General features: G+C 46.3%; 1 protein-coding gene across 9 annotated transcripts in view; it reads right to left on the reverse strand.

Moving 5' to 3' along the window:
- Window positions 1-24,262, reverse strand: part of TRAPPC9 (trafficking protein particle complex subunit 9) — a 732,314-nt gene that overhangs the window by 290,823 nt on the left and 417,229 nt on the right. The window lies entirely within an intron of this gene.

Raw genomic sequence — 24,262 nt, forward strand, 5'->3', positions numbered from 1 at the left:
CAGTGAGTAAAAGCTGACAAACTCCACATTCAGGATGCTTCCTGGAATCCATCCAAGAGATGACTTCACAGGGCAACTGAGGCATTCCAGGAGGGGCAGGGTGCTGCACAGCGGGGACTGCCCATGTGCTCCTGCTGGGGCCCAGTGGCACCCAGTGAGAGGCAAGGAACAGAGGTATGCGGAGACCCCCCCAGTGGGGGTGGTGCTGCACACAGGATGGCTGGGGATGGAAGGGGAACATTACAGCTTCTCTGCATCCCCGAGTACAGGGTAACATCAGGGGACTGTGGAGCCTGGGGGGCACCCAAAGTAACCATAGAAACAAGAAGTTCAACCAGGTTTGCCTCTGGACTGAAGGACCCCGCCTTCCCCAGGACCGTCCGGAAGCAGCAGACACAGCAGATCCGGCCCATGGGCCACATCTGGCCACCGCCTGTTTTTGTGTGGCCTGAGAGCTAAGAACAGTTTTTACATTTTTTTAAAGCTTGTAAAACAAAACAAAACAAAACCAGAGAAGAATATGCAACAGCGACCATATGCGACTGGCAAAGCTTAAAATACTTACTATGTGGACCTTTACATCAAAGATTTGCAGATAAAACCCAGAGGAAAACATAGGAACAAATCTTCATGACCTTGGATTAGGCAAAGGTTTCACAGATATGACACCAAAAGCATAAGCAAAACCCCCCCCCCAAAAAAAATCAAAGCTTCTCAACTGTTAAATAGGGACAATCATTAATACGTATCTCACTAGAGTGCAGATGTGATGAGGAAACACAGTGACAGAACAAGAAGTCGCTCATTAAATAAATTCCTTTCTCCCCCGCAACGTACCCATCTGACACCCTGAGGCAACATGGCTTAGAATCGGAGAAACTAGTTTCAGTCCCGCTTCTTCTAGGTTTTGTTTCATATTCTTGTAAAGTGGCAAAGAATGCATAACATGAAAGTTACCATTTTAACAATTCTAAGTACACAGTTCAGTGGTGTTAAACACATTCATTCTGTTTATCAACCATCTCCATCATCCATTTCCATCCCCAGAACTTTTGAATCTTCCCAAACTGACCCTCTGAACCCATTAAATATGGTCTCCCTTCCCCTAGGCCCTGGCACCCACCATGCTACTTTTTGTCTTCTTGAATTTGACACTCTAGGCACCTTGCATGAGTGGAATCCTACAGTACTTGTCCGTTTGTGAGTGGCGGATTTCACTCAGCATCATATCCTTGAGATTCATCCATGTTGAATCATGGGTCAGAATTTCCTCTTTTTAAAGACTGAGTAATATTCCGTTACATGTATGCACTGCATCTTACTCATCCATTCATCTGTCAGTGGGCACCTGGGTTGCCCCTACCCCTTGGCTCTTGTGAACAGAGCTGCTCTGGTTGGACAATGCCGTGACCCTGCTTTCAGTTCTTTGGGGTATATGCCCAGAAGTGGAATTTCTGAATCATGTGGGTATTCTGTATGTACCTTTTTGAGGAGCCACCATATTGTTTTGCACAGTGGCTGCACCATTTTACATTCCCGCCAGTAGTGCACAGGGCTCCTATTTTCCCACATCCTTACCACACATTTGCTATTTTCTGTTTTTGTGATAACGGCCATCCTAAGGGGCATGAAGGGATATCTCACTGTGGTTTTGATTTGCATTTCTCTGGTGACTAGTAATGTTGAGCATCTTTTTACGTGCTCATGGTCCATTTATGTATCTTCTTTGGAGAAATTTCTATTTGAGTCCTTCAAGTCTCATTTTAAAAGCTCACTATTCCAAATCCCCTCTCACCACTCCTCAAGGTGTCTTTCATGACTACATATTGACAGGTTCCCTTCAATATCTGTACTGCCAGAGAAATACCTTCACTGATTCTCCCCACCTATGTAAATATTCCTCCTCGACAGCCCAAATAAAGCCACCCCTTCCCCTTACTTACAAATGGCTCAGTAAAATACAGATTTTTAAAAATATTCAAGTATCATATTTTGGCCTCACCAAAATCCCAAATCCTTTTTTCATTCCCCTTACTCCCAAGCACCACCCTGTCATCTCCAAAGCGTTGCTGATTTCTTGTGAACGTGTCTTAGACCTCTTAAATTGCCCTTGTCATCAGCAGAAGGTGAGTCTCGACACACACACATACTCAATAAGTCTTTCTGTCAAAACTTTCAGAGTTCAACTGACTTTCACCTGTTTGATCTATTTTTTCATTCATCTTTTCTAACACTTCCTGGGTATCTTCTAAGTGCAGGGCTCTGTGCTCAGTACAAGATGAAGAAGATGTAGTCCCTGATCTCAGAAAGCTCAGTAAATGCTGAGTGAGTCAATGTATGAATAAATTAAATAATAAATAAATGAAGCCAACCAACTAACCAACTGCCTAACATGTATGCAGCATCTTCCTCAAACTGCAGGCACAGTGGTCATGGAAATCAACAAACTCCCAGTAATGGCTGTGAAAAGCCAAAATCTGTGAAGTAACAACAAATGTCACACTGGCTTTTTGGTTTTTTTTTTTAAGGTAAACTTAAAAGTCACCTACAGAGAGTGATGTAAAAGAAATCACCTGGGGAATGAACAAAAAATACACATAGACAACTGTCAAAGTAGCACATCACCAAGAAGAAATAGTCTGTGTTTCTACTTTCTGGGAATTCACTGTTTCTTTACTCTGTAGAAAACCACAAAAAAGATAGAATTATGAGGAGCAGTATCTAATTTAACAAAATCAAGCACAGAAAAGGTGTATTAGTCCATTCTCACACTGCTGTAAAGAACTGCCCGAGACTGGGTAATTTATAAAGAAAAGATGTTTAACTGACTCACAGTTCCGCACAGCGGGGGAGGCCTCAGGAAACGTAGAGTCATGGCAGAAGGGGAAGAAGCATGTCTTACATGGCAGCAGGAGAAAGTGAGCGAGTGTGTGAAGGAGGAACAGTCAAACACTTATAAAACCATCAGATCTCATGAGAACTCACTATCATGAGAATAGCAAGGGGGATACCGCCCCCATAATCCAATCACCTCCCACCAGTCCCTCCCTCGACATGTGGGGATTATGGGGATTACAATTCAAGATAAGATTTGGGTGGGGACACAGAGCCTAACCACATCAAAAGGTTTTCTGAAGTTCAGTGTCACTGCCTTACTTCTTTGAGATAAAAACAAAAACCAGAAATTAAAAAAAAAGCCTCCTCAGTCTTTTAAAATTAGAATATTATATATAAGGTCGTGTGTGTGTGGGGGGGTCTTATTAATAATCAGAATAATCAGAGCATAAGGGGAGCTGGGAAGTGGAAAGACACAGGATGTCCAAGCCCTTTTCCTCAATCCAAGAGACTTCGTAAGACGTTCCTGTCTGAGAGTATTTTTCAATCCTTGCTTTGACAGAAGACTATTACAGAAATCATTCATAAACAAGGGACTACAACCAAAATGTTTATTTTCTAGGCACATAACTTAGTATTCCAGCTAACATGAAAGGCCAGTCAGTGGGTACCTTGTATTAAAGGCACCTACTCCACGCCAAGTGCGGCACTGAGTGATCTACGCCCCCAACTGCAACGGTCATGAGAGCCCCAGAAGGGAAGCGCTGTTTTCATCAATGAGGCTCAGAGCACCCAGGAAGCAGCACAGGCAGGAACTGAATGCAGAGCAATGTACCTGCACAGCCCACTCTCTTGCCATTCAGGCAAACTGTTTAGAATAGCATTCATTCACCCATGTAATAATTCACTCACTAACCCTGTCTACTATGTCGCAGGGACTATGGCACCTGAGAGGAAGAAGGCACAGTGCCACCCTTGGCGCACCTGACTCTAGTAAAAGAAACAAGCCTTGAGGCCTCTGAGTAAACTGTGACATGCTGTGTCATGGATAAGTGTATTACGATATATGAGAATACAGGAGGAAAAAGGACTACATGTGCCAGGTGGGTAGGAGTTGTAGAGGAAGGAACAACAAACAGTAAGAAAGACAGGATTGGACAATTATCAAATTGAAAATGGATAAATAACAGAAAAAAACCCAACTATCCTTAAACCTACTTCTTGAAAGTATCAATAAATGTGACAATCCTCTAAGTTGAGTTGATCAAGGAAAAAGAGAAGAGAAAAACAAATCACCAACATCAGGAATGAAAATGATTATCGGTACAAATCCTACAGACATTAAAAAGACAATCAGGGAAGAGTGTCAACAATTTTGTGCCAATAGATGCAACAACTTACATAAAATGGTCACACATTACCAAAAGGAATCAAGGAGAAACAGAAAATCTGAAGAGCCTCATGCCAATCGAAGACATTGGATTCATAATCAAGAATATACTTCCAAAAGATGGCCAGGCATTGTGGCTCATGCCTGAAATCCCAGCAGTTTGGGAGTCTGAGCGGAGGCAGATCACTTGAGCCCAAGAGACTGAGATAGCCTGGCCAATGTGGCGAAAGCCCAACTCTACTAAAAGTACACAAATCAGCTGGGCTTAGTGGAGCAGGCCTGTAATCACAGCTACTCAGGAGGCTAAGGAATGAGAATCATTTGAACCTGGGAAGTGGAGGTTGCAGTGAGCCAAGATCACACCACTTTACTCCAGCCTGGGTGTCAGCAAGACTCTGTTTCCAAAAACAAACAAACGAGCAAACAGGAATATACTCCCAAAAGAAACTCCAAGCTCAGATGGTCTCTCAGCTGAATTCAAACAAACATTTAAATTAGAAAGAATATCAATTTTATATAATAAACATTTTTAGCCATTAGAAAAAAGGAGAAAACTTTCCCAATCTTTTTATGAGACCAATATTACTCAAATATCAAAATCAGATAGAAAACTTCCAAGAAAACTATTCATGAGGCCTATATCCCTCATGAATTTAAATGTAAAAATTATTTTTAGAGTACTAATGAATCAAGTTCAGTAAAACGTAAAATGGGTAATACATCATGGCCATCAATAGCGCAAGGTTGGTTTAATCTTCAAAAATCAATGTCATTTACCATACTAATAGGCTATTGGCAGGCAACAAAAAGAAAAGCCGAATGATCAACAGCTTCAGAAACAATAGTTGACAAAATTCAAAACCCATTTATAGTTTTTTAAAAGTTCTCAGCAAACTAGGCCCAGAAAGGAACATCCTCATTCTATGAAATACACCCATGAAAAACCTACAGTCAAAACCTACTTAATGATAAGCAGTGGAATGTTTTGCACCTAAAATCCAGATTAAGGCAAAGATGTAGCTGTAATAATTTTTATAAGCATTGTATTTGAGATCCTAGCAAGTTCAATAAGTCAAGAAACAAAGGGCATACATGTTGGAAAGGAAGAGGTAAAACTGTCTTTGTTTGCAGACAACATAATCATGTGCCAAAAACATACCAAGAAATCTACTGGAACTCTCAGAAATTGCTGGTGGTACTATAAAATAGTAAAATCCTCTTGAAAAAATAGCTAGGTAAATCCTCCTAAGCTTAAACCTATAATTAACATATTACTCAGCAAAGCAACTCCTACCAAGAAAAATAAAAACACGTATCTACACAAAACATGTATGTAAATGTCCACGGAGGCTTTATTCATAATAATACCAAACTGGAAATAACCTCCATGTCCAACATGAGGTAGGTGACCGAACAAATTGTAGTAAATTCATAAAATGAAATACTACTCTGCAAAAGAATGGAGCATATTACTCACACATACACAACATGGAAGAACCCAAAACACCTTATTCTGAAAGAAAGAAGCCAGACACACAAGAGTGCATACCACTGCTTGTATGTATATGAGATACTAGAAAAGCTCAGCCTTTGGTAGCAAGAAGGAGATCAGTAGTTGCCTGGAGTTAGGGGCAGGAGATGGTTAGCTGCAAAGGGGTCAGAGAAACCATGGAGGGCAATAAAAATATTCTATATCTTGATGGTGGTGGTGGTGGTGATGGTGGCGGTGGTGGTGGTGGTTACATGCGGTATATATTTGTCACAATTCATCAAACTGTATGGTTAATGAGGCTCCATTTTATAGAAAGCAAATTACACTCAGTAAAGTTGATTTTTGAAATTGATCCTGACCATTAATCACTTGTAAACATTATTAAAGACTCCAAGTCACAGTGTGGGCCACGTTGATGTGGGACTGGCCATGTCTAAGGGCGAATGTGAGGCCCTCGAAGAGGCTTCAGATGGAGACTTAAGAGTCCCGGGTTCTGCATCAGAAGAAACAGCAGTGAGGTTATTATTCACTATAATTAAAGCTTCACATGACCTGGGAGAAGTCACATCACTTTTCTAGTACTCAGTTTCCCCTTAAAACCTGAGGGTCATGCCAGATGTTGCCTGAGGTTTTGACCAGCTCTTATATGAACAGTTATTCTTATTTTCCTAATGTTCCACAACTTCCAATATAACTAAGATTATTGTCAGAGAAAAACAATCACCCTCATATGTATGTCAGCCAATTTAAATGTATATGAAGTAGATCTCTAAGATTTAAAGACCTCAGTTGAACCTATCACCACAGATTTCCTTCTGCTCTGTTTCTATAATATGACATAAAATTAATAGCTGTGATGTGATCCACTTAATAAGTCAAACATTGAAGACCAAAGGCTGGGGCTCATTCCTCAAGAGGCCAGCACAACGGTTTACTTAAGGTCAATGAAACTCACAAATGAAAGCCATACCATTACTTTCCAGTTAATTAGCACTTTCAGCCAAAGTCTTTCTTCAGTGTTAATGATGCCTTAACGATGCCAAGTAACTACAAATTAAGTGATCCATCCACAGCAGTGCAGGCGTGGGTTTGAACAACAGCAGCCATCAAAACAGTTTCCAGCCAAGAGGCCCAGGAGTCCCATGGTGACTGAGAAGAGTTAGGACACAAGGTCCAGAGGAGGGGGTATGTCTAGGGACTGCTAGAAGACCAAGTTGAAAGTCTGGTTTAGGGTACTAAGGAGAGCACTGAGTCAGAGAGTCGAGGCCAGACAGAACCTGGGACCCCCAACCTAACTGCCCGGGTGATGAGCCCAACGCCATAGACCACAGCAGCGCAGAGGGCTGCTACATCCTACCTGCACTTACACTCCAGCCAAATTTCACCTTCTCTGAGAAGCCTTTCCGGCATCTCCAAAGAAACTCTGCCACTCTCTAACATACACCACATGGACACTCTGCTTCTACACTGCTAGAGCACCCATCACACCTGGAGTTACATACTTTGTCAATAAGAAGTGTAGTCGATCGTTTAAAATGTAAGTGATATAAAATGGTCGGTGCTGAGATGGTTTGCTCCCACCTCTGTCACCACGTCCAGACCACTGTCCTCTCCCATCCCCTACAACCACTTTTATTAGTTTTCTTTAATGTGTCCACATGTATTTACATAGATTTATTTATACAGATACAAGAAAATACAAATGTAAAACCTTTTTCCTCCCCACCATCCTCCTCCACCTAGCATCACCTTGCAATAAATAAATTACACATGCTGTCCACCTTTGTATGCCTTATGGTTTGTTAACTTTCACTTAATAGATCCCGAAAATGTTTACTTAGTACAGACAGAGCATCCTTTATAGAATATTCTTTGCAGGTTATTTGTAGACATGTGTGCCATTCCATGGAACAGATATGCTATAGCCTATTTAAACAGTCCCCTATATATTGGATTTTTGGTTGTTTTCAATATTTTGTTATGAATAATGTTATAATAAATAACCATAAACATAAGTCACTTTCTATATATGAAGATATTTCTGAAAGATATATTTTTCAAGGGAGATTTCTGGGTCAAAAAGCAAATCTTGTCATTTTAATGGATACTACCCATTTCACATGTTAACAGCTACGCTTGAGGGAGCACTTCTTTTCTCAAAGCCTTGAAAATAAGGTCTATTGTTCAACTTTTGGCTTTTTGACAGTCTGACAGATGAAGAATCTCAATGTAGTTTCATTTTACATTTCTCTCATTATTTGAAAAGTTGAACACCTTTCCATAAACTTGGTGCATTTTCATGCCTTTTTCATGAATTACACATTCATATCATTTCCCTGTTTTTTTAGTTGACCTGTCTTTTTCGTCCAGATTCCTGGGAGGTTTTCTACACTAAGGAGATTACCCCTTGTACAAAATCATGTCGGCAGATAAAGACAGTTTTGCTTCTTCATTTCCAAAATCTATGCCTTTTAAATTTTCTTTCTTGGACTATTGCACTGGCCAGGACTAGTAAATCAATAGATGAGAATAAAGATTCCAAAAATAAACCCACACTGACACAGGTAATTTATTTTTTACCAAAAGCTAAGGCAATTCAATGATAAAATTTACCTTTTCTACAAACAATGGTGGAGCAACTGGACAAATGTGTAGAAACAAATAAATCTCGGCATTGACCACACATTATTTTGAGGTGGGTCATACATCTAAACATATAACACCTAGAATGTCTAGAAGAAGACATGGAATATCTTTGCAGTCTTGGGATAGGAAAAGAGATCTCACAGAAGACACAAAAAGCACTAAACAGCAAAGGAAAAAATTTTCATTTAAGATAAATTTTCATCCAGGGAAATCTCAAAAAAGTTAGAACACAAAATTTGTCCATTCCATCCAAGTTGTCAAACGTACTGAAACACAACTCTTCATAATGTTCTTTTTCTTTTGAGACAGAGTCTCGCTCTGTCACCCAGACTGGAGTGCAGGGACGCGATCTGAGCTTACTGCAACCTCCACCTCCTTGGTTCAACCGATTCTCCTGCCTCAGCCTCCTGAGTAGCTAGGATTACAGGGTTGTGCCACCATATCCTGTTAATTTTTGCATTTTTAGTAGAGACGTGGTTTCACCACTTTGGTCAGGCTAGTCTTGAACTCCTGACCTCACGTGATCCACCTGCTTTGGCCTCCCAAAGTGCTGGGATTACAGGCCCGAGCCACTGCGCCTGGCCCATTATGTTCTCTTATTAACCTTTTCATGTCTGTAAGATCCATAGTATGTCCCTCTTTCATTCCAGATGTTAATAGTGTTTCTCTCTTTTGTTGAGACACCTGCTAGGGAATTATCAACTTTATTAATATTTTGAAATAATTAATTTTTGGCTTTGTTAATTTTCTCAAGTGTGTGTTTGTACCCAACACAGGACTTGCCACAAAGCAACTATTTAATAAATGCTTGCTAAGTAGAATTACATTTGAAGATGATTTATGTATTAACTATGTATCAATGTCCATTAAATGGATGGATAGTCTTATTAATAAACATGTTTTTTCCAGACTCCATAACCTGGCTTTACAAAGATTTCCCCCACCTCTCCACCCTACCCTCTTCCCACTGACAAATTCTTCCTTGGTTATTAGGTTTCTGTGGACAACTCACATCACCTAGGGAGTCTCTGTGATCCTGCAAAGCCCAGGCTGGCTGCACCTCCTCAATAAACAGCAGAGAGCACTTTGCCTGCCTCTGACTTACCACACTGCAGCACAAGTGCTTGGATCCTTCAACAGAATAAAAGCTCCCTGTGGGCAGGGACCATGTTCCACACCTAGGTGTCTGGAAGAGCAGGTGCCCCACATGCATTCCGTTTAACCGAACGACAGCATCTTCACAACGAATCTCAGAGAAAGGAGAAAGCTGACACTCAGTAGGCTCATACTGTGCTCCAGGCAATGTGAGCAGCACTTCAGGAACTTTAAGTCCTACCACAATGCTACACAGGTGTTACTACCTAAAAAGCTCACTACTATTGAAAGCTTAGGGCAAGAAATAGCCTTGCCACAAAGCTCAAAGCCAGGCCTGAGTCCGAAGGTCCTGCTCTTCCAACAGCCCTATGCTGTCTTTCAGAGAAAAGCTACGGAGACAAAGAATGAGACTGTGAGCAGAAAGCTGGCACTGCCCTGAAGAAGTAGGCCTGGCTTCCCAAAGGAAGACCAGTTTCACAGATGCCACACCATGAGGCTGCCCTGGACTTGGTGCTAAATGGTGCATTCAAGATGCTTACAGTTTTTCTCCTCCTGTATACACAGCTGGAGGAGGGTAAACTGTGGAAGGGATGATTTTAATACATTTAGTAAAACTGAAATACAATCAGCATAAAAGTAGACAGCAGAGATTTGTTAGGAATCAGCAGAATTGTCCTTATATTAATTCACTGTTACAAGCCATAAGCAATTAGGACATTTTCCATTTGTACTCATTTAGTTATGAGAAACACTCTCTGGCCATAAGATGTGGACTTTTAAATACTGCTGATCTTCAATATTCTAGAAATGTACTTGAGAGCCAGGCACTTCAACAGACTTCTGGCTTAGAGAAAGGAATGCTATATCCTTCCAAAGCTGTATGACTGAAATCAACTCGAGAGGAGACACTAAGGTGTTACGCATGGGGAAGTTGATGGGGACCCACAGCAAGGATGCCAAACTAAGTAACTGCAGAGGGCTAGAAACTGCTAGCAGGTCAGCAAGAAGCAACCCTAACAACCAGTGTGTGTTGGATGGCCGGCTCCTGCCAGAGAGAATGCTGGGAGCTGCACACATTGGGTCTCTCTCGGGACTTCCCCATCCTATCCGACAGGAAGGCCTTGAAGAGCAACTGTCGCTCGGCAAGGTAAGGTACACTGCTCCAGCTCCCGTAGCTAGTAAACCACAGAGCTCAGGTGCGTCTGAGCCCAAAAGCCACAATTGCCAGGCGCTAACCACACTGAAGGCCACTGATACAGGAAGGGGCATTGTGACTTCACCAGGAATTGGCCTGAAGAAGTGTCTTTCAATGCCTTGCTCCGCGTGAGCCCACCGCCAACACCAGGCAAGGTGGTAAACTGAGAACCCCTGCAGGAGAATCCTGGAGTCTGGTCACGGCTCCCCTTCAAGCCTAGGTGTAGACTCGAGAAAGTCACTTTTCCTTTCTTGGCATCAACTTTCCCGTCTGTGAAATATGGACTTGGACCAATTAATCTCCAGTGGCCCTTTCCACATGACTGGGCTATACAGCAGAACTGAATGCCCAGCGCACCCATCACTGGACAAACACTGGCTACGAGGGGCCACGTGGTGGGGCTGCGGAGAGAGCAGAGGCAGCCGGAGCCAGACCACGCAGGCACACCAGGCTCAGAAAGGACCCACGCCTGTGCTCCGAAGGAGCTGGGAAGCCTTCAAAGACTTTTTAGCTAAAGGCATGACCTCAACGACTTCTTTTAAAAAAAAAAAAAAAGAACACTCTGGCTGTAATGTGGCAGACAGACAGAGGACAAGGCTACAGAGGAGGTGCCAAGCTAGCAGATAAGTCACTGCCAGGTGAAGACTGACGGGGGCGCGTTCAGGAGGTGGCACGGAGTGAACACTGATGCTCGGCCCCTGCACGGAGTGAACACTGATGCTCAGCCTCTGCACGGAGTGAACACTGATCGTCAGCCTCTGCACGGAGTGAACACTGATGCTCAGCCTCTGCACGGAGTGAACACTGATGCTCGGCCTCTGCACGGAGTGAACACTGATGCTCGGCCTCTGCACGGAGTGAACACTGATGCTCGGCCTCTGCACGGAGTGAACACTGATGCTCGGCCTCTGCACGGAGTGAACACTGATGCTCGGCCTCTGCACGGAGTGAACACTGATGCTCGGCCTCTGCACGGAGTGAACACTGATGGTCGGCCTCTGCACGGAGTGAACACTGATGCTCGGCCTCTGCACGGAGTGAACACTGATGCTCGGCCTCTGCACGGAGTGAACACTGATGCTCGGCCTCTGCACGGAGTGAACACTGATGCTCGGCCTCTGCACGGAGTGAACACTGATGCTTGGCCTCTGCACGGAGTGAACACTGATGCTCGGGCTCTGCACGGAGTGAACACTGATGCTCGGCCTCTGCACGGAGTGAACACTGATGCTCGGCCTCTGCACGGAGTGAACACTGATGCTCGGGCTCTGCACGGAGTGAACACTGATGCTCGGCCTCTGCACGGAGTGAACACTGATGGTCGGCCTCTGCACGGAGTGAACACTGATGCTCAGCCTCTGCACGCGTGCTGCCAATAAAGACGTCAGAGCTGACCAACTGTACGCTGAGTGGGAAGGGAAAAGGGGAGCCACGGTTCTCTTCAAGATTAGATTCTCGACCAAAGAAACGAGAAGAAGGCACTACCAGTTACTGAAGTCGGGGAGAGTGGGAGAGGAGCAAGAGGACAGGGTGTGGTGCGAAGATCCACGACTTTGATTTAGGACACAGTAAGTGTGAGATTCCCAAGGACATCCAAGTGATGACAGCGTGACACACGAATCCTGAGTGGGGAGAAGTCAGGCTGAAGAGACATGGCTCACAGGGAGGCGCTGCAGAGCTCAGAGCAGGGAGCCCATCTGTCCAGAGAGCGCGCAGGAGCTAGCAGAGCGACCCTCGCCTGATGCCTGGGGTGCCTCGGAAGATAGGCTGCTGCGTGTGTGTTTACGGAAACAAACCATCACTATCACGTTGTTTATATTTTAATTATAGTTTAATTTCTGGGGCACATGTGCAGAACATGCAGTTTTGTTACATAGGTATACACATGCCATGGTAGTTTGCTGCACCCATCCTGTCACCTACATTAGGTATTTCTCCTAATGCGCCCCAGCCCCCGACAGGCCCCAGTGTGTGACCATCACATTAGTTTATCATACAGTCTTTCAGCCCTCTTGCTGATAAACACTTGTCATGTGACGTATTTCAAATTTTTACAAAATGCATTTTACATTAAGCAGCAAAGAATAAAACAGTCAGCAGCGCCCGCTCTGAAAGCAGGCTGCCCGCACTCATACGCCATCGTCTTTCCTGCCCGGGCCCCTGAGGGAGCGATCTGATCTCTTCAGGCAGCAGCTTTTGCGTGTGGGTTATCAGGAAGACAAAACCAGTTAGTTTTAAAAACACCGAGAACAGTGCCTGGCGTTTGGAAAGAGTGCTGTAAGTACCAGCTAATATTATTATTACTCAATCAGTATTCAACAGTGAGAAAGGAAGATAAGATACTTGGAACAAATGAATTCATCAGTAGAGCCAAGAATAAAGGAACAAATTTCCACATCTGTCCCTACAGATAACCATCACTGGCCCCAATCACCCAGCTATAGTTCAGACCTCAGCACAGCCGCTCGCAGTCCTTCCACATCAGACCTCTACTCCTCCTCCTGTCTCAGGTCAAACACATATCCCCTCCCCCCTACACACACACACATGCACGCCACACACACGCACGCCACACACATGTACAGACACACATACCACACACACACACACAAACGCACGCCACACACACATATACAGACACACATACCACACACACGCTATACACACACACACAGACACACCCTACACATGTACACACACACCACACAGACACACACACCCAACACACACATCCCACACTCAACACACACACACCCCCAATACACACACACACAGACATGCACACACACACACACAAACGCACGCCACACACATATACAGACACACATACCACACACACGCAATACACACACAGACACACCCCACACATGTACACACACACCACACACCCAACACACACATCCCACACACACTCAACACACAGACACACACACACACCCAACACACACCTCCAACACATACACACACATGCACCCCCCCCCAGAACTTCCCTCGTGCTGCATGGTGGAAAAGTTGCTGAAAGCTATATTGTTTCACACCTGTGTGCCTGAAATGAATGTCCTTACCCACTCTCTCCAACTAGGAAATTCCTAGGCCTTATTCCAGAAGACTAAGACACTCCCTCTGGGACTCCCTTCCCTGCCCTCAGCTTAGACACACTCTCTCTGGCCTCTGTGTCACCAGACATCTCCTCCATGTCTCCATCCCACCAAAGTGTATTTTCATCATGTGAGAAGTGGAGAATAAAAAGGACAGCACAGGACTGCTGTGAGAATTGAATGAGAAGGAGATTCGCCACAGTGCCTGGCCAAGGGCAAGGATTCCACAGGTGTTGGTTCCGGCATTCTCTTGTTCTCCTCTGCTCACTCATGCTCCATGGGCAGGGCCACACGGGCCTCCAGCACCTGGAACGTGGCCTGACACCCCTGAGGCTGCATCCCAAGCTGGCCTTCAAGTCAGGACGATGAGTAGGACCAGGCCCCTCACTCTAGAGAGTGGAGATGACAGTATTGTGGGGAACAAATAAGCTATGTCCTGTGCATCACAGGTCAGCAACAGCACATCTGGAAAACACCTTCAGCAAACAATGCGTTGACACAAGGTGTGTGTGGATGGACAGGTGGCCCTGGCTCCACCCACACCGCTGTCTAGATGGCAATCAAGTGGTGAGACAGAAGCAGAGCACACAGCAACTGATCCAGAGGGAGGCGGCCTCTCCTGATGCAACAACACCCAGTGTCAGGCATGACGGCGGCCAGGGTAAGGTCAAAGCAAAAACACCACAAAGGGAGAGAGGCAGCTGAGCACAGAGGTCTTGGTAGGAAGCCAGATGTGCCAATATCTGCTGAGTCTGTCTAATCCACGTGCTTAGATGGTTCCCATTAGCAGGGCTTGATGAGAGGCCCTCCTCGGAGCCTCCACAGGACGCAAGTCACAGCTTCAGATGGCTCTGTGTCCCTGCTAGACTGTGTGTCCCCCGAGACACAGCACCCAGCATTTCATCCTCACACCCTGGTACCTGTAACTCACGGGGAGCTCAGTACAGAGCCGGAGAAGGAACGGAGTGAGAAGGGGCCCATCCTGCATTGTCAAATCCTCAGGTCAATGTGGAATGATCTATAAGATCCCATCCGGTGTTAAATCTGTGGTAGCCAGTCCGTCTTTGATATCATTAGCCCTACGCTTCCGTACCTTCATTAAGGTGCCAATAACATTCTAGCCTCAGAGTCTGGAAGCACCATCAAATCCACTTTTACTGTCCACAGCCTCTCTGATAGGCATGGGGCCACGTGCCCTATTAACCAGGACTATAAACATGAAGTTCATTTACTCAAATGGTAGAGATGCAATTATGGCCTCACCCAAGAGAGCTACAAGAATAAGAAAGGCTTGATTCACAGAGGACACTTTCTTATTAATGAGGTTGGAGTAAGGAGCCAGGTTTACGTTTGGGAGCTGTAAATATATCAGATAAACAGTGGGAGGATTTTCCAGTATACTCAGTGCTTCCCTGGATTGTGTGATTTTAAAAAACATAATATATAATTATTACCCACTTTTTATAGGTAAGAAAACTTAAACACTGAATGATTTAATGTGCACAACAAATAAATAGTTTAAATGCCAGCTGTATTTAAATTCAAAGCCTGTGTTCTAGTCATTAAGCCATGGAGTACACTTGACTACTTCTTCTTCGATTTTCACTTCAATGTTTTGATAAAAAACTTGATGTATGAGCGTCTGTGGAAGGCGCAGCTGGACGCTCTCCAGCCCACTCTCTTCACTAGGTAGCTGCCTTCCTGCTACGGTGCTAGCGATATCCCTAAGAACTGATGGTGACGGTCAGAGCATGTGGGTTGGGCTGTGTGAGGCACCTGATCACCAGGGCTACTTTCAACCCTGGACAACTTGTCAGTGGCCAGTCATGATCTTTCCATTGCCCTTTTCATCGATCTCTTTGCTGAACAATTACACGGTGTGCGTGTTCTAGTATGACTCCACAACTCTAAAGGGATGGCCAGGGCTGCATACGGGAGGCTTGTGATCAAGGGAAAACCCATATCCATCTCCCAGGGGCGAGACCCCACCAAGATCAAATGGAGCAATTCTAATACTGACTATGTGGAGGAGTCTATAGCTGCCTTAAGAAATTTGAGACTCACCTGAAGGGAACCAAAGGAGTCACTATCTCTTCCTTCGTCCACTGCTGATAGACACATGTATGTAATGAGAAACATGAAAACTCCCTTGAGACTGTCAGCACTGCCCAGCCCACCACCAACTACTCACCACCCAAGCCCCCCAGCCAAGACTATCCACAACAATCATGGCCTAGTGGAGGTACTCACGACCACAGTGCACACCAACACTACTTCCCAGGAGACTGCCCCTCTAACAAAGGCAAACGTGATGGCCTTGCTCACAACATAATCCGACATCCACAGACACTGCCAAGGTCAGTGATCAAGTGGCAAGGTCATCTCTGAGCTTCACAGGAGCACACTGGCAAGCTTTCTATGTCGCCATCCCAACACACATCATTCAGGGATATGACCTACTGTCGAGAGGAAGCCAATTATGATGACCTCAAGAAGGTGGTGATGCAATCACTAAAGGACTCCTTGGAAGGTGTCCTGAGCCATGGGGAGGTGCGAGTAAAGTGCAATAGAGATGTCCATGAAAAGGGGGAAACAGTCAAGAGATGTCCATGGAAAGGTGGAACCATTCAATAGAGATGTCCACGGAAAGGTGGAAACATTCAGTAGAGATGTCCACGGAAAGGTGGAAACATTCAATAGAGCTGTCCATGGAAAGACGGAAACATTTGATGCTGGGGCTGGCATTTACCTTTGACAACTACTTAGTCGAGGTAATATCCAAGTATAAATGGTGGACCTCATGGTCCCGGTGACCTCCAAGAATGACCAGGCCCAACATCTCTTGCAATAGCAGAAGAGGAAAACAAGCCCTCAGCCACTGGAGCTCCCTGACCCAGCCCTACCCACAAGACACTCTGAATCTCCTCTCTCTGAGAGTTTCTATCCCTGAACCCACGAAGAAGGGAGATTAGGAGAATCATGTATAATCAATAACATCAACATACTGTACCTGGCAGGGAAAAAATATACACATATATAGTGAAGTGTCCAAATGACTAGAGGCCTGTGAAACAATGAGCTATCAGTACAGGTGTTCAAACAGTGTACACCTGCACAGCAAGGTAAACTGAGCGACTTTGCAAGTACTCCCTCCCAACATTAAAGATTAAATGATTTTTTCCACAGAAAGTGAGAATTAAACAGAGGCTAAGAATCAAGTCAGTAACTTTGTTTTTCAACTGGGAAGCCCAAGATCCAACAGTCAACAGACCATACCCCTGAATTCAAGGCCAAGGCCTGTGTTCCACCCTAGCCCTGCCCATCACCCAACCCCTTCTGCAGGGGATGGGGAGAACGCTTGTGCCTTGCTCGCCCTCACGGCAATCACACCATCCTGGGCCTCAACATGGCATCTAAATCTAATCTAATTCCAGCTTCTGGGACAAATGCAGTGGTTCATGCCTATAATCCCAGCATTTTGGGAGGCCAAGGCGGGCAGATCACTTGAGGTCAGGAGTTCAAGACCAGCCTGACCAACATGGCGAAATCTCATCTCTACTAAAAATACAAAAATTAGCTGGGCGTGGTGGCGCATATCTGTAATCCCAGCTATTCGGGAGGCTGAGGCAGGAGAATCACTTGAACCCAGGGGTGGAGGTTGCAGTAAGCCAAGATTGCACCACTGTACTCCAGCCTGGGCGACAGAGCAAGATTGTCTCAAAAAAACAAAAACAAAAATCTATTATAGCTTCTTATCAATGAAAGAAGCATAACAAATCAATATTCAGGACAACTGGGGCAGTTTGAATATGGAACGTTGATGACATAACACTATTGTACTAATGTCAAAGTTCATGGGTGTGACAATGGTTATTTAGGAAAGTATCGTTCTTAGGAGGCATGTAAAATTATTTAAGGAGAGAAATAATATAAAGTCTGCAACTTACTTTCAATTGGTGGCCCAAGAGTGTGAGTGTGTGTGTGCACGCACACGCACACACGCATGTGTGTGTACAAACATACACGGAGAGAAAAAGTAGAGAAAAACTAAAAATGGATATAGATGATCAGTATACAATTTTTTCAACTTCATAGCAGAGATATTTCAAAATAAAATGTTGGGGGAAATACTAACAAATCAAGTCTTCTAGAGTCTTTGACTTTAAAACAATCACTGAAAATGTGTAAAGGACGCAGCCACCTTGCTGAGCACAGGCATGCTCCAAGGATGGTTCCGGCTGCTTTTTTTTTTTTTTTTTTTTTTTTTTTGAGACGGAATCTTGCTCTGTCGCCCAGGCTGGAGTGCAATGGCCGGATCTCGGCTCACTGCAAGCTCCGCCTCCCAGGTTCACGCCATTCTCCTGCCTCGGCCTCCCGAGTAGCTGGGACTACAGGCACATGCCATCACACCCAACTAATTTTTTGTATTTTTAGTAGAGACGGGGTTTCACCATGTTAGCCAGGATGGTCTCGATCTCCTGACCTCGTGATCCACCCGTCTCGGCCTCCCAAAGTGCTGCTTTTTATAGAAGATTCCTATCACAAGAACAGAAAACCAAACACCGCATGTTCTCACTCATAGGTGGGAACTGAACAATGAGATCACTTGGACTCGGGAAGGGGAACATCACACACCGGGGCCTATCAAGGGGAGGGGGGAGGGGGGAGGGATGGCATTGGGAGTTATACCTGATGTAAATGATGAGTTGAGGGGTGCTGATGAGTTGATGGGTGCAGCACAGCAACATGGCACAAGTATACATATGTAACAAACCTGCACGTTATGCACATGTACCCTAGAACTTAAAGTATAATAATAATAATAATAAATTAATTAATAAAAAAAAAAAAAGAAGATTCCTGATCTTCCTGAGGAAGACCAAGGCATGGACATTAGTTCCCTACTTTTTCAGCTGAGATAACTGGGACTCGGCCAAGGTCCCAGAGTTTACCCCAGGACACCCAGTCTTTAGGGAGCCTAGCTGACCTCCCTCAGCTGCGCTTGCCTTCCCAGCACGGGGCTGCTCCTGACTGAATTTCCTCCTGCTGATCTTCTCAGTTATTCACTGACTCTTCTAGTCTGTGGTCTTTGCTTCTTTCTCATGCCAGCAAACCTCCTTATTTACACAGAAAACAGAAACTTTCTGTCTGCTGAGCCAGCAGTTGTGCCTCCGGGCTCCTTCTCACTGGGCAGCCTTAGATGAACGGCTCCCATCTCAGGGACTCAGTCCCTTTGTCTTCACATGGGAACCAATGTAATAACTTCCCTACTGAACTGTTTTTCAGCTCGACTAGCAGAACAAGAGCCAGGGCCCGCCTGTCCCGTCTCCTCCATGGACATCAGCTGTCCCCCACTCTGCCTCCCTGATTGTCCCCGTCTCCTCTATGGACATCAGCCGTCCCCGACTGTGCCTCCCTGATTGTCCCGTCTCCTCCATGGACATCAGCTGTCCCCACTCTGCCTCCCTGATTGTCCCGTCTCCTCCATGGACATCAGCTGTCCCCACTCTGCCTCCCTGATTGTCCTGTCTCCTCCATGGACATCAGCTGTCCCACTCTGCCTCCCTGATGAAGATTAAGGTGCTAGGACTTGGTGAGAAACGCTGTTCTAAACCCTCTGTTGGCTTCTATGTGCAGTAAGAAAGGCTGAATCCAGCATCTAGAATTTCTCCTTCTAGTCTATAAGCTCTTCCACTTTTTATAGTTTCCAGAATATCCTACATAGGCCAATTGGAAAAGAGGGTAAACAAAGGAAGCTACCTCTCAACAAACATCTCTTGTACACTAAATTCAGTTTTCTTTAATCATCTTGTGGTTTAAGCCGCAAAGTCATCCTATAGAAAAGAGCCCATTATTCCCATTTTCCAGGTGAGGAAGATGAGGCTTAAAGAGCAAGAAGGAACACGTCCCAGACCTCTCACCTTCAGGGATAAACCTTGTTCTCCATTCTTCCTGCTTCCATGGGAAGGACCTTCCCGGCACAGTCCCTTCGCCCCGGCTACCCCAAACCCCAGCCGGCCACCCTGAGGCCAGATGGGGCAGTGGCATAACCCTTGAGATTCATTCACAGCACATCTCTCGCAGGAGCGGCTCTGCCCTCCAGCCTGCAGTAGGGTCACCAGGGGAGCTTGTTTGGACATCCAGATCGCTGGGCCAACGCCAGTGTTTCTGATGTACAGGTCAGTGAGGGGCCTGAGAATGTGCATTTCTAAGAAGAGTCCAGGTTCCTGAAGCTGCTGGTCCAGGGACCACACTTTCAGAACCACTGCAATGGAAATGGGCAATATAGGCAAGTTCCCTAATTAGTGAATGGGGAAAGCATGGTCACATGGGCCCTAGCCCTTGCCTCTCTCCTCCAGTGGCCCTGCCAGCCTGCCCCGAGTCCTAGAGCCTGCCCCATGTGTGGCCTGTCCATGACTGCCTGGGTACAAGGAATTCTACCATGAGGTCTGCCTATAGCCAGGTCAGACTCCAGCCACACCCTGTGGTAAGCAGACCCCCCATTCCTGCCCATACCTGGCAGTTGTTCTAAACTCAGATCATTGTGCCAGCAGGGTGTCAGCTAGGCGCCCTCAAACCTTGGTACTCGCCCTGAAGACGTGCCAAGGTAGACGGTCAAGCCAAGGATGACCCCAGTGCCATCCCCTCTTTCCTCTGCTTCATAGCAGGCCAAGGAAAAGCCACACCCCTCGACTACTGGACAAACATTTGCTGGGTGCCCCCCCTGTGCCAGACACTGTGCTGGTCCAGAAGCAACTGAACAATGACGATCAGAAACAGAAAAAAAATCACAATGGGCTAGGATATGACATCCTACTTAGGCAGTCAATCCCAAGACATCAATCACCCTCGGCCACTGTTCCCCCACAGCCTCTCATGGTCCAGTAAAGAAACCGTGGCTTGGATGTGCAACTTGCCCAACGAATCCCACAACTTCAGTGGCAGAATTTGGTTCCAAACCTGCCCAACTTTGAAGACCGTGCTAACAGACAGCCATGACACCACTGTAAAAATTGGCATTATAACCTGTTTAACTCTCGAGCCCCACCCATGAGCGTTTCTCCAGGGCACAACGGTGCCCCCAGGGCGCAGCACAGAGCCTGGCAAGCTGCCCAACGGAGGTGGTGGGTAAATGCTGCGGACGGCATACATACATGACGAAAGCAACACCTTCGGCACTGATATGCAGGGCTCTCAGAAGATTACAGCTTCTCGCCTCAGGGAGAATAAGTCCCTATTATAAATGGAAACCTTATAGTCCCGCAGATGCTCTTTATTTTTCCTAATGCACAGCTGCAAAAGAGAAAATTATCCCTTGTGTGCTAAATACGCATTTCTAATTACTCTCACCTAAGACGCATTCACTAAAGACTAAGAATAGCTAACTGATATAATTTACAAAGGAGTAATATATTCTACGTCAGCTGGAAAAATTAAGCCAAAGGTAAACTAGGATTGGTGAAGAGTCAATAAGTTATTACAAGGAATCGCTAAGATTGAAAACAAAATGAGATGCAGAATGAAGGCATAGAACTTTACCTCCAAAACCAGAGCCAAGTCACCACCAAGGCATTTGACTTCCTCTTTCATGTGAGTCCTTGCTTCTGGTTACCCCATCTCCAGCAGAGATGGAGAGGAAAAGGAGAAGGTGGTGAGGAGTCTGAAGGCCCCAGGCCAGACACCAGTCCAGTGTTGCTGTTCCACGGGCTCTGAGACCTGGGCAAACAACCCGACCCTCTGCGCTTCAGCTTCCTTGCGTACACGAAGCGAGGATGGTGGCACACCTGCCTGCTGGGGGCTGTGAGCATTAAATGAGCACAAGGACCTTGGGTTTAACAAACCCAAGTCCAGCGGGTGCAGTGGCTCACGCCTGTAATCCCAGCACTTTGGGAGGCTGAGGCGGGTCGATCACCTGAGGTCAGGAGTTAGAGACCATCCTGGCCAACGTGGTGAAATCCCTGTCTCTACTAAATATACAAAAATTAGCTGGCTGTGGTGGTGCACACCTGTAGTCTCAGCTACTTGGGAAGCTGAGGCAGGAGAATCACTTGAACCTGGGAAGCGGAGGTTGTAGTGACCTGAGATCTTGCCACTGCACTCCATCCTGGGAGACAGAGCAAGACTCCACCTCAGCAGGAGAAAAACAAACAAACAAACAAACAAACAAACAAAACCCAAGTCAAGTTTCTTTGCTTCTGCTTGGAGAACATTACACATCCTAAGGAAGATGATGGTGGGTGCTCAGGTCTTCCGGGAAGATGAAACCCACAGTGTCCAAGGAGGACATGCCCAGCTCAGCCTCAAGGCAGCACAGTTCCAGATCAGTTACATTCCCTTATTCATCCTTTCACCAAATGGTGGTTCAGAGTCAATACCATTCTATGTAACTAAGAAAAACGAAAAGCAGTTATCACCAAGACTACAGTTTGAAGTTAGTTAATATTCTAGCAGCACTGGCTTTCCATAAATCAGCTGTACTTCTCAAAAGAATGGTGGGATTCTAACCAGAAGAAAAAGGCATCTGTAGACTCTTTTTTCATGTGGGGCTGGATCTGGAGGGGGTGATGGGACTCCTGTGACACAGTAAGCCACCCTTCTCCCTGAGGAACACCTGGATAAGAGCTGAGTGGTCTTGCCCGAGGAGACTGGCACCCCCTGCCTCGCACTAGCACTGTGCTCTCCAGTGGTGCCTGGCACGGCCCACAGTGCATGGATGCTCTGTGTGTTATCCCAGGTCTTCGCCGACGGCCATGAAACCTGTTTTCTCCTCTGTGAGACAGGGCAACAATGCCTTCTTGGCAAGGACAGGCAAGGAGCCCAGTGTGGCTACAGCTCAGGCTTTATAGCAAGAAAGAGAGCTGGATGGGGAGGGCGGGCAGGCCAAGGGGCCTTCGCCCCAGACTCCCCACAGCCGCCGACTCCCTCCCTTTCCTTGCCCCTTCCTCCCTGTCTCCAGCAGCTTCTGTCACTCTGGCTAGAAGGCAGGAGGTTCCAAAAGGAGCCCCTGCTATCCGCAGCCTGGGAAGACTTCTGTGATGTTTCTCCTCCAGAAAATGGTTCCCAGACCATTCTTGGATGCCCGTCTTCCTTTGTGCTTTGGTGGACCTGGGCCCTGCTGCGTTCAAGAAAGTGCAGTCATCTCGCACTTTCTAAATAATCTAGCATGAAGAAAGGACCCAGAATTTATTCTTCAATGCCTCATACCCCTTTTCTAAATTAGAATTGTCCCATATTTTATAATTGCTCTAAATTATAAGTGTTAGTAATTGGCCCTTCATCCTAAGATGTAAACTGAGATCTGGGTTCATATCTTAGCTCCACAAGCAACCAACCTGGGCACATTATTTCACGCTCTGGAACTCAACTTTTCTTCACCTATAAAATGGGACAAATATTACTTACTCTGTAGGCTTGTTCTGAGAACTAGCAATGTGTACAGAAAAAGTCTAGAAAGGTTCCTGTGAAACCCACAATAAACTGCTCTTGTTCCTTTCTGTGGAAGCTCTTCTGTGACCGTCTGTCTGTGCGGTGTCCTGGAAGGGAGGCCTGCAGCTCCCCCAGAGATTCTAGCCCAACCCTGCCTGGGCCCCGCCAGCCTCTCCTGGCACAGCCTCACAGCAGGCATGTTGGAGGAGCTAAATATAGCTCCTCAGACTCCAGGGCGGATGGTCACCCGCCCGGTCTGTGCCTCCTTCCATATCACGCACGCACACGCACACACATGCTCCTCGGCGGAGGCCCCTTTCGGAAACATGCACACAGAAGCTCAATCAATCCACCTCCAGTACACAGGGGACAGCTCACATTTCAGTGTGCTAAGAATAGCCCGGGTTGCAATAAGAGCCCAAATGCGAAGGGCATGGAAGTCATTCTCTGCGGAGGCCCTGCTGGCACCGGAGAGCCAGGCATGGCAGCCCGTGGGGTGAAAGGCGGGTCCGGGGGCCAGAGGAGAGGCTGAGAGAATGGAGAAGAAAATGAGTGACTGCCTTGGGATACAGGGAAGAAAACACATCACGCATGAAGAAGGGGACAAGAGTGGGCTGGCTGGGCCTGGCGGCCGCTGCTCAGCTCTACCCACTTCTCCGCAGGCTGTGTGAGAGCAGACACAGCCACAGCCTCTGCTGAAGGACAACATGGAGAACAACAGGAACAACAACGCCCAGTTGGTGCTGAGGGGCTGGGTGCCAGCCCCGAGTTCCGGTGTGCTGGATCTTTCTTTACAGCAGACGTGGGACGTGAGCCCAGGCCAGCTGGCTCTACCACCACCCTTAGCAGAAAGCCAGATCAGACTCCAACCAGACTCCAGGCACACACCAGTTTCCATGATCTAGCAGAGGTTGGGGCAGAAGTGGATGGCGAGGTCAGGAGACAAAGGGCCACCAGGGCCCAGGTCACATGCTGCCAGTAAGGCAGGGTCCAGCCATAACCACAGGCCCCAGCCAGAGCTCAAACAAGGACGCATATGCCGCACTGGTCGGGCCAGCTGCATCTTCATGAATGGCCCAGCATAA

This window comes from Macaca mulatta, chromosome 8 (genome assembly GCF_049350105.2).
Source record: "Macaca mulatta isolate MMU2019108-1 chromosome 8, T2T-MMU8v2.0, whole genome shotgun sequence".
In the NCBI taxonomy this organism is placed as follows: Eukaryota; Metazoa; Chordata; class Mammalia; order Primates; family Cercopithecidae; genus Macaca; species Macaca mulatta.